This window comes from Pan troglodytes, chromosome 9 (genome assembly GCF_028858775.2).
Source record: "Pan troglodytes isolate AG18354 chromosome 9, NHGRI_mPanTro3-v2.0_pri, whole genome shotgun sequence".
Taxonomy (NCBI): Eukaryota; Metazoa; Chordata; class Mammalia; order Primates; family Hominidae; genus Pan; species Pan troglodytes.
The window spans coordinates 105,673,177-105,683,469 of NC_072407.2; positions in this window are offsets into that span (position 1 = coordinate 105,673,177).

Below are 10,293 nucleotides of genomic sequence, written 5' to 3' on the forward strand. Positions count from 1 at the left end.
AGGGCCTCATGCCTTGTAAAAACATAACCCAAGAGACACAATCACCTCAGGCAATATTTTGAATTAAATTACTGGAGATCACACAGCTCTAATTTGCCATAAACCATATGCCCTCTGTGCAGGAATTTTATGTGGTAAGGATTACGCTTATCATTTACAAAGACAGTTTATGGATTTTTTTTAACCTAATTGACATATAGTTCAGCCACGCTGTAATCTACATTTTAATTTTTTGTAGTCAAAGCTAGTGAACAGCTAAAATAGCCAAGGTCCATTCACGAGCAATTGTTAAATAAATAAATCCATCACTTTCTCAGCAAATGCTTAAATGAGCACAAGCTAAGTAGTGTATACACATGCTTTTGGCATCAGGTAGAGATCCCTTGAAAGATCTATCTAAGCAGTAGGACTGCATTTTCTTTTTTTTGTGGTGTCTTGGAAGGTAGAAGGCTTTCATTAAGGGTTCATGTAACAAGTTTATTCTCCAGTCTTCATCAGAGAACTTCTCAGCAGCTACTAATGCTTCAGCACTTATGACTAGGTTCTCCTGAATGGAGAAGGTTGAGGTGGGCACAGGCTGAAGCAGAATCTTCATCATTGTCCCCCTTACTTTGGTATCATCTCCTAAATAACCTTTACCTGGGATGACAGCCCCAGAGAAAGCTGCACAAGCTGGACAACAGGCAACTGGATGGCTAATGTGGTGGGCTGCTCTGCTCCTGGACTAGGGAAATGGGCAAGGAGGCGAGCTTGAAATTCTTCCATTCCTCACCTAATCTCTGAGGGAATGCTTCAGGTCGATGTATAAGAATTGTGGAGATAAGGGAAACTTTGTACATGGTTGGTGGGAATGTAAATTCATACAGCCACCATGGAAAACACTATGGCAGTGACTCAAAAATTAAAAACAGAACTACTATATGATCTAGCAACCCTGCTTCTGGGTGTTTATACAAAATACTTGAAATTGATATGTCAAAAAATATCTGTGCTCTCATGTTCATTGCAGCACTATTCATAATATCCAAGTTGGAATATTGAAACTTGGAACATTGGAACAATATATGGAACCAACCTAAGTGTCTGTCAACAGATAGAGAAAATGTGGTATATACACACAAGGAAATACTATTCAGCTTTAAAAGTGAAGGAAAATCTGTCATTCGTGACAACATAAATGGAATTGGAGAACATTATGCTGACTAAAATAAGCCAAGGCATAGAAAGACAAATACACTTTCTCATATATGAAATGTAAAACAATCAAACTCAAAGAAGCAGAGAGTAGAATGGTGGTTATAGAAGCTGAGGGGATGAGGGCAACGGGGAGGTGATGGTCAGAAGGTAAAAAGCCTCAGAAAGGAGAAATAAGTTTTTTTCTTTGTGACATATTACACAGTATGGTGAATGTAGTAAATAATATACATTTCGAAATTGCTAAGAAAAAATTGCAAATGTTCTCACCACAGGAAATATTTGAGGTGATAGATATGTTAATTAGCTTGATTTAATTATTTTACATTCTGTTCATAAATTGTAACCTCACTTTGTATCCCATAAATATATACAACTATAATTTGTCAATTTACAACTAAGAATGAAAATTTTTAAAATAATTAAAAACTCCTGTTACTTTTTACAAAGTTTCAGTTACACAAGATGAGTAAGTTCTAGAGAGCTAATGCACAGCGTGGTGACTACGGTTAACACTGTATTTTATACTTGAAATATGCTAAGAGGGTAGAGCTTAAGAGTTCTGATCCCCCACCTCCCCACACAGAGAGAGAGAAAAGATGGTAACTATGTGAGTTGATTGATACTGTAATTAGCTTGACTGTGGTTTTAATTTCACAATGTATACATATACAAAACATCGAGTTGTATACCTTAAATACAATTTCTATTTGTCAATTATACCTCAATAAAACTGAAAAAATATTACTCTTGTTCATGCAGTAAATAAAAAGACTCAGTGACATATCACTTTCATATCTGTGTTCTCCATCTCTAAATTTGTTGTTGTCATTATAAAATAGAAGACTAAAAGAAGGGGCCAGGCACAGTGGCTCACGCCTGTAATGCCAGCACTTTGGGAGGCTCAGGCAGGTGGATCACTTAAGGTCAGGGGTTCGTGACCAGCCTGGCCAGCATGGCGAAACCCCATCTCTACTACAAATACAAAAATTAGCCAGGCCTGTGCCTATAGTCCCGCTACTCAGGAAGTTGAGGCAGGAGAATCACTTGACCCTGGGAGGCGGAGTTTGCAGTTAGCCAAAATCACGCCACTGCACTCCAACCTGGGTACAACAGAGTGAGACTCCACCTGATTAAATACTATTTTTTCTGGTCAAAAACATTTTCTGTATAGGAAATACAGTTTCTCTATTATGTCAATCTTACCCAATCTATGATCAATCTTATTGCTGGAAACCCCCTACACATGCGGAATACCTTCTAAAGACTTTTCACACAGAAAATACAATACTGAACTATTAATAGAAAGGAATTACAGTTTTAGCTGTAATAGGTAAAAAACTTGGAAGTTGTATTAAAGAAAGAATTATTCAGTGATATTTGCTAAAGCATATTAAAGAAGACCTTATTTAAGACCATTGAGATAGGCACGGGGCCACTGCAACAGGGTCTTGCAGTGGAGGAAAGAGATTGGACTCAACTGTGAACACAGCATGGGCAAAGCAGAAATTTATAGGCGCGGAGCAGGGTAGGGGCTAGTGGATGGAAATTACTAATAGGAAACATCTGTGATAAGGGGGACTCTGGCCAAATCAACTGAAAGTATCCTTACAGGGTTAACAAGAATTACACACCAGGGTCTGGACAGAAATATATTTATAATTAAGCATTAATCAGGCTGCACTTTGGCCCACTTCCTTGTAACTGAATCATGTAGCACTAGATACTGACCACTTACAACCCCATTGTTCCTACACATAGGAATTCTGATGTTAGAGTCATAGGCTTTTGTTTAAGAATTGCTTAAGATGTTCTTTAGATCTGGAATTCCAACGGAATGACTGATGTCAACCAGTTTGAGGACCTCCACAGATAAACTGAATCAGCATGACAATGTAGTTTTTTCATCTCTCAACCCATGACTTCACCCTGCACTCTGCAAACTGTACCACTCTGCCACACTTTGGCCCACCTAAAATTCCTATCCCAAATTTTTTTAGGGAGGCAGTTTTGAGGTTTCCTACTGTTTCTTCATTTGGCTGCCCTATGATTATTAAACTCTTTCTCTGCTGCAGTCCCCAGTGTCTCAGTATATTCACTTGCTGTGCATCAGGCAAATGAACCTATTATATGACCTAATAGGATTCTTGCTGAAGATATCCAGGATGATCAGATATTGGAGATAGGGGATTCTTGTTAAATTGACTTAGCAAGGATGGCTAAAACTGGATTTTACCAGGAAGTGCACAGATGGGCAAAGGTTCAGATGGCCAAGTAAATTTGGCCATCTAGGATTAAAGAATCATTGCCAGTTGTCAACTCATCCTTACTACAAGAAAAAGCTGGACAAATTAAAAACAAATGACTTACCTTGGACACATCAGAGAACTGAATTTGCAGAGAAGACGGCCACCCTGAAATCTGTTGAGACAGGCATATCCAGAACATCACAGGAGAGGTCTGCTTACCTGGGGTAGAAGCGGCTAGAGGTGAAAACAGGTGGATGCACTTTAAATGGTAATTTTGGTGAATTGCTAAAGGCTGAGCGTGGATTACCTTGAGAGTAAGAAACACTTGGACGCTTCAGTCTCACATTTATAGGCTTGCCCTTCAGGAAACCCACCAGGTTCTCCTAATAATGATTTGAGAAAATTCCCCTGCAGACCCTGCAAGGGGAGGGGAAGAGTAACCCTTGTGAAACAAGCCCAGAGTGTTCTTATAATGAAGTCCTACTCTCCCGGAGAAAGGACTTCAGTCAGATCTCTTTCTCTGTGATGACTCTCCCAGTTCTGCTCTTCTCAGTATATTGGCTTCATTATCAAGCCAGCTCTTTTCATAATGGCAAAGTAACTGCTGCAGTTCCAGCATTCACATCTACATCCTATGCAGACTAGAGGAAGAGTGCCTTCTCCACTAGCTCTCAAAGAGCAACAGAGTCTCTCCCTAATTAGCCCCCTGAAACTCTCCCTTATGTTTTATTGCAACAAATTGGGTCATAGTCCCATTTGGAACCAATCCTTCTGCCTGAGGGAATGTCATGTGTTGAGTTTCTTAGTTCGGGCTTCTGGGAGTTAGGCTAGAGTTGGGGAATTACTTTCAAGGTGAGGGAAATATCTGAGCAAGTGTTCAGAAGCTTGCTCAAACTATTTCCCTCACCTTGAAAGTAACTCCCCAACTCTGGATGGGTGCGGTGGCTCACGCCTGTAATCCCAGCACTTTGGGAGGCTGAGGCAGGTGGATCACCTGAGGTAAGTAGGTCAAGACCAGCCAGGCCAACATGGTGAAACCCCATTTCTACTAATAATACCAAAAATTAGCCAGGCATGATGGCAGGCACCTATCATCTCAGCTACTGGGGAGGATGAGGCAGGAGAATCACTTGAGCCCAGGAGGTGAAGCTTGCAGTGAGCTGAGATCACACTACTGCACTCCAGCCTGGGCAACAGAGGGAGACTCAGTGTCAAAAAAAAAAAAAAGTAATTCCCCAACTCCTTCACTCACCTCTTCTCTCCATCACCACATTCTCTCACTCTCTCTTTTTTTTTAGGTTTTTCCAAGAATATGTAAAATGAGACTTGGAGTTTAATTAAAATCAGAACAGGGATACATTAAACAAACAAACAAAAAATACTTTTCTGATTATCAATTCTTGAGACTCAAAGCATCCCCCAAAACATTGGATATCCACCTTATTCCTGAGAGACATCAACCATCACAAAATGTTTTCACTCTGAACTATTCATATTTTTGTAGCAGAAAACAGAACAAAGTTCTGCAGACATCCTTTCTCTCTTCTTTCTAAAATGTATTCACAAACAGGGTCTTTTCATAGTTCAAAAGAAAAACAGGTTTCTTTCTTGGCCAAATGGCCTGCTACTCTCACCCTGGGATCTGATTTCTTAATAAGAAAGTTCAGGGCACCAAATCCAGCCAGAAATTCCCAGGACACCGTTGGCTACTTAACTATGAGGGGATGGATGCTTTAGTCTTTCTATGAGGGGAGTCATTCTCCCGGGATTATTATGTCAGTCAATAGTCCCTGGAGAGGTAGGTGGGAAGGAGGGTGAATGCAAAAGCTAAAGGGTCAGAGAAAAGAATGAGGCTTTTATGAACAACTCATAGCAAGGCAGAATGGTCCAGTTTTACAAACCACCCACTGCAGACTCCAAACATGCACACCCAAAAACTAGAGAGGAAAGGAAAGAGTTCCTGGGGGATGAGGGGATACAAAACATGGTGACATAGAACAGCAGGCTCGCCTATGAACATTTCTCACCTTGCTAACACTGCAAGATGTTTAACTAAAAGGTTGCTGTTCAAAATTGTACTGAAAACATATCTAAAAATAGGTCTGTCATCATCTTAAAAATAAAAGGTCACTTCTCAGATAAGAGGAGTGACAGATGTTCTCAGATACCAACACTTGAGGTATATTTGATGTAAATTTGAAAAATGGCCTGGTAGAGAGAAAGGAAAGGAAGGAAAGAGGAAGACAGTGAGGGAGGTAGGGAGGGAAATTCAGAGTACAATAGGAAAGGCAAGAAAACTGGGAGGAACACATTTTTTAAGCCCATGCTTATCTATCCCAGCAGCCAAACAAAGCAGATCCACAAAGGAAAAAAATGCAGTTTTTTTTCTAAGAACATTCTGAAAATCAACTTCAAACTCGAAACACAAGAAACTGCAATCTGAGAACAACCATAACAAGGCTCACTGGACTTAAACATGACGACTGAGACTGGGCACTCAAATGGGTCGATGCTCTTCAGAGGTCATTCTTAGGCGTTATCTGACACAATACTATGATCAGGCCTTACCCACCAAGTAAAGGCTAAAGTGACTCTATTACTTGGTATGGACCTGCTCTAGAAGCAGACAAAATCACTTTGCTTTCTTGAAGTACAAGAGGACTCTGCCAGCAACAAGATGCAAGCAAGAAGGAGTGGCAGAAGAACAAAACTGGTTACCAAGGGCTCTCTTCTGATGTACAGTGTTAAACATACATGCACAAATGCTCTAAGTAAAAGAATGAGAAGATGAACTATAATACCAAAGACAGAAGACATTCCTCCTAGAGGATAGAAGGGAAGGGGACCTCAAAACAGTGTCACAGGGTAATGCTACCAGAGTTGGCCAAACTGTGCTCTGTTCCGAGGGACAAATACCTCAAGGTGAAAGGGAAAGCAGCTCTCTTTTTACCATTTCCTCTTGCTGGTTTTAAAGACCCCAAGCCCAGACTGAACCATAGGTGGGATGCAGGGAGGAGAGACAGAGGGTAAGGAACATGAATGGTGTTAGGCCCACAAAGCTTCTGTATCCCTTCCCCAGACTTCCCAGCCAGGCAGTTGTTGGTTGTTGATATTTGATTTGGGACAAAATTGCAAGGTATGAGGGTGGCTCTCAAAAAAACAACTAGGAAAGCCAGAGTTTAACTGTTTTCCTCTAAACTGAGCTCTACAGAAATACACCAAGAGCCTTCAATCTAACCTGTTTAAGCGGGAAGGGGAACAGGAGACATTTAAAGGCTTAGCTCTAGAATCACCTTCAGGATCATTTCCCCTACACACAGATTGCTTCAGGTGCTCTTCTCCTTCCTGTTCCTCCATTGTAGCACTTGACAGTGTGACATGGTTGGTGGTTTGTGTGTCTCTTTTTCTCCTAGTTGCTGAGATTGTTTATGCTACTGAATCAGCAGCATGTAGTGCAGCCACACTTAGTAAATGCTCCACATGTATGTGTTGAAGATAATTGGTGAAATGAAATAACTTTAGCTTTAATGGTGGAAGCCTTGCTTGAGGCTTACTGGAATTATTGTGTCTGATCAGAAGTAGCCATTGACTCAGAAGTGTTTTATATAAATCCTTCCCATTCCTCTCTTTCTCTTGTCTTCCACCTCCCCTTCCTCCTCTATTACACGCAATGTATATCGGAAAATTCTAAGCACATCTGACTACTGATATTCAAGAGATTTGACCATAGAATTTTGGAAATAAGTTGCTTCATTTTGGAGTCACATTGAATGTGAAAACCTGAGAATGCATATTTTTGGGCTGGCATCTAATCATTAATAGCTGTGCCTTTTCTCAAGCACTTCAGATTTCTGAATTAATACATGATTTATATATATTTGAATTGTAACTAGTGTAAAAGAGCCTCATCTTCTTTGGTTCAAATTGCAGCCCTAACTCTCATCAGTTGTATGAATTTGAGCAATTTACTTAACTTCGTAATGCTGTTTCTTCATCTGTAACGGAGCTGTTATAAAGATTTAATGAGATAATAAAAATAGAGCATTGGGAATGATGCTATGTGTAATAAGTGCTCAATAAACCTGAACTTTTAATTCTATTATTATAAAGTAAAATAATGAATTCCACCATAGACTCAAGGTGTCATGATTTTTAAGTGATGTTTGTATATTAATTTGTTATGTATCCTAAAGCTTGAATCATTTATGCCTTCATGCTTTTTAAAATTCATATCATTTTCATCTTGGTCTTTTCTCCATACATTCACCTATTAGATATTTTTAAATTTTATTTTTTCATTCATTTATTCATCCATGGCAAGGCTACATACCAAAGTCTTCACTCTTAAATTTTCTGTAAGTCTCTCTCCCTCTCTGCTATCTCACTGGTATCCCGAGGGCTGTTGGTCACTACCACCTTCCCAGCTCCCACAAAACAGAAAAAAAAAAACAGATTCAAAGGAGCCCTGGTTCAAAGAATAAGACAGAAAAATTTGGAGGTTTGCCAGCAAAGTTGGATACATATAAGCTCATTTGATCCATTCAATAATCCTATGAATTAGACCCCCAACTTTACATATAAGGAAACTGAGTCAAAGAGCAGTTAGGTAGCTTGACCAAAGCCAAACAGAAAGTGGAAGAGAGAGAAATGAAATCCAGGTTGTCTAGCTCCTCAGTTGGACAAAAATCATCTCATCCTTATTCTGGAATGACTCATTATTCAGTTCAAGGGAGAGGCAGAAAAATAGATATAACATAGGTAAGTATTAAAAATATGGATTAATGAAAAATGCTCAGAAAGCAGAGAGGAGGGAATGGCCAACTATCAGGGACATCCAGTCCTATCCTGAAGGATAAACGGATTTTCCAGGTGGAAAGGGGTGTGCAAACACTGTGGGCTACAGGAACAATGTGTGCAAAGACCAGGGAGGTAGAAGAGCCTGATTCAGTTTAAGGAATGCCAGAGGGCTGTTTGGATATCTACACAGAAGGAGACATTGGACACATGACAGTGGACACATACCCCAAAATATGGCACATTGGCATTTAAGAAAACAGCAGAATTAGGAAGGTCATCCCCACTTTACCCTCACCCTTCTTTTCTGAAGTAGGTCAGAAGTCCATTATTGAGGTGCCCTCCTTAAACTCAGAATAAAGAAACATTCTTATCTCTGAAGACACAGGGACACAGAGAAGCTGAACAAACAAGTCTTGCTAATGTTGGGACTCAGAAAATAATACCCCAAAAGTTTGGTGCTTTGACATGCTGAATACTTTACTTATTTATGTATTTATTTTTGAGACAGAGTCTCACTCTGTTGCCCAGGCTGGAGACAAGTGGCATGATCCCAGCTTACCACAACGTCCGCCTCCTGGGTTCAAGCAATTCTCATGCCTCAGCCTCCCAAATAGCTGGGATTACAGGTGTGTGCCACCACACCTGGCTAATTTCTTGTATTTTTAGGAGAGATGGGGTTTTTAGGAGAGACAGGGCCTCTTATCTGTCATGTGATGTTATACCAGAGTTAGGCTGGACTTGGTATCTTATTGCTACAAAGAGTTTATTCTGTGAGTCTAAGGATCTCTATTTTAATGTTAATGCTGCCTCAAAAAAAAAAAAAAAGACATTTACTATCTACTCTTTCTGAAGCCTGCTTACCTGGAGACTTCATCTATATAACAAGAACTTTGGCTTCCATAAGCCCTCTATTTTAACCCCAAGCATTTCTTTTTGCTGATTTTAACTCTCTAGGCAAAGCTTAACTCATTCAAGCAATTGCAAATCAGGAAATCTTTAAATCCACCTAAGACCTGGAAGCTCCTGCTTTGAGATGTTCCAGCTTTCTGGGCCAAACCAATGTATTATTTACATTTATTGATGTATGTCTTTGCCTGTAACTTCTGTTTGCCTAAAATGTATAAAATCAAGCCATAACCCAACCACTTGGGGCCCATGTTCTCAGGGCCCCCTGAGGCTGTGTCACAGGTCATGGCCCTTACATTTGGCTCAGAATAAACCTTTTCAAATATTTTACAGAGTTGGGCTTTTTTCATCAACATTGGGGCAAAGGCTAAATATACTTTATATTGTACCACGAGGGCTATAAATCCTGATGAGTAATCTATTGTCTGAAGAGGGAGCTGGTTGTGCAGTCCGTTGTTCAGATAAATGTATTTTTAGGAAGTTTCTTTGTCAACCAATAACATTATTTGTAACTTAACCTCACTGGGTGAGAATTTCCCAAAATAGTAAAGTGATGTTACTATAGACATTTCTAATTCTTAATCCTATTAAGCTGTGTGGTTGATACAGGTTAATATAGGAAGTGTCCCTCCTACCCCCAGATTTTTTTTTTTTTAACTAAGAAAATATATTTAAAGCATTAGCAAAAAGTAAAAATTCTAACACTTAGCAATGTAAACCTATGTAAGTTTAAAATAGGTAAAGGTAAAAATTAAGAAACAATTGCTTGGGTCCAGGTAAAATTTAGTACATTCAAGAACAAGGTTCATGGCAATGGGAATGGATAGGAAAGATATAGTCAAGTATTGTTCAGAATATAAAACTTAGAGGACATTATAGATTGAATGGGGAGGGTGAGGAGAGGGAAAGTGTGACCACCACAGCCATTTGGATGAATGATAAAGCTGCTTACTAAGACACAGAATGGAGAAGATGAAGCAGATTTTGAGGAATGAACTTGATTTTGGATACACTGCTGTTATTTGAAAGGACAGAAATGAAAAGGCACTGTCTCTCTCTCATTTTCTCTCTCTGTCTCTCGCTCTCTCTCTCTCTCTCTCTCTATATATATATATATATATACTTTTTTTTTTTTTTTTTTTGAGAT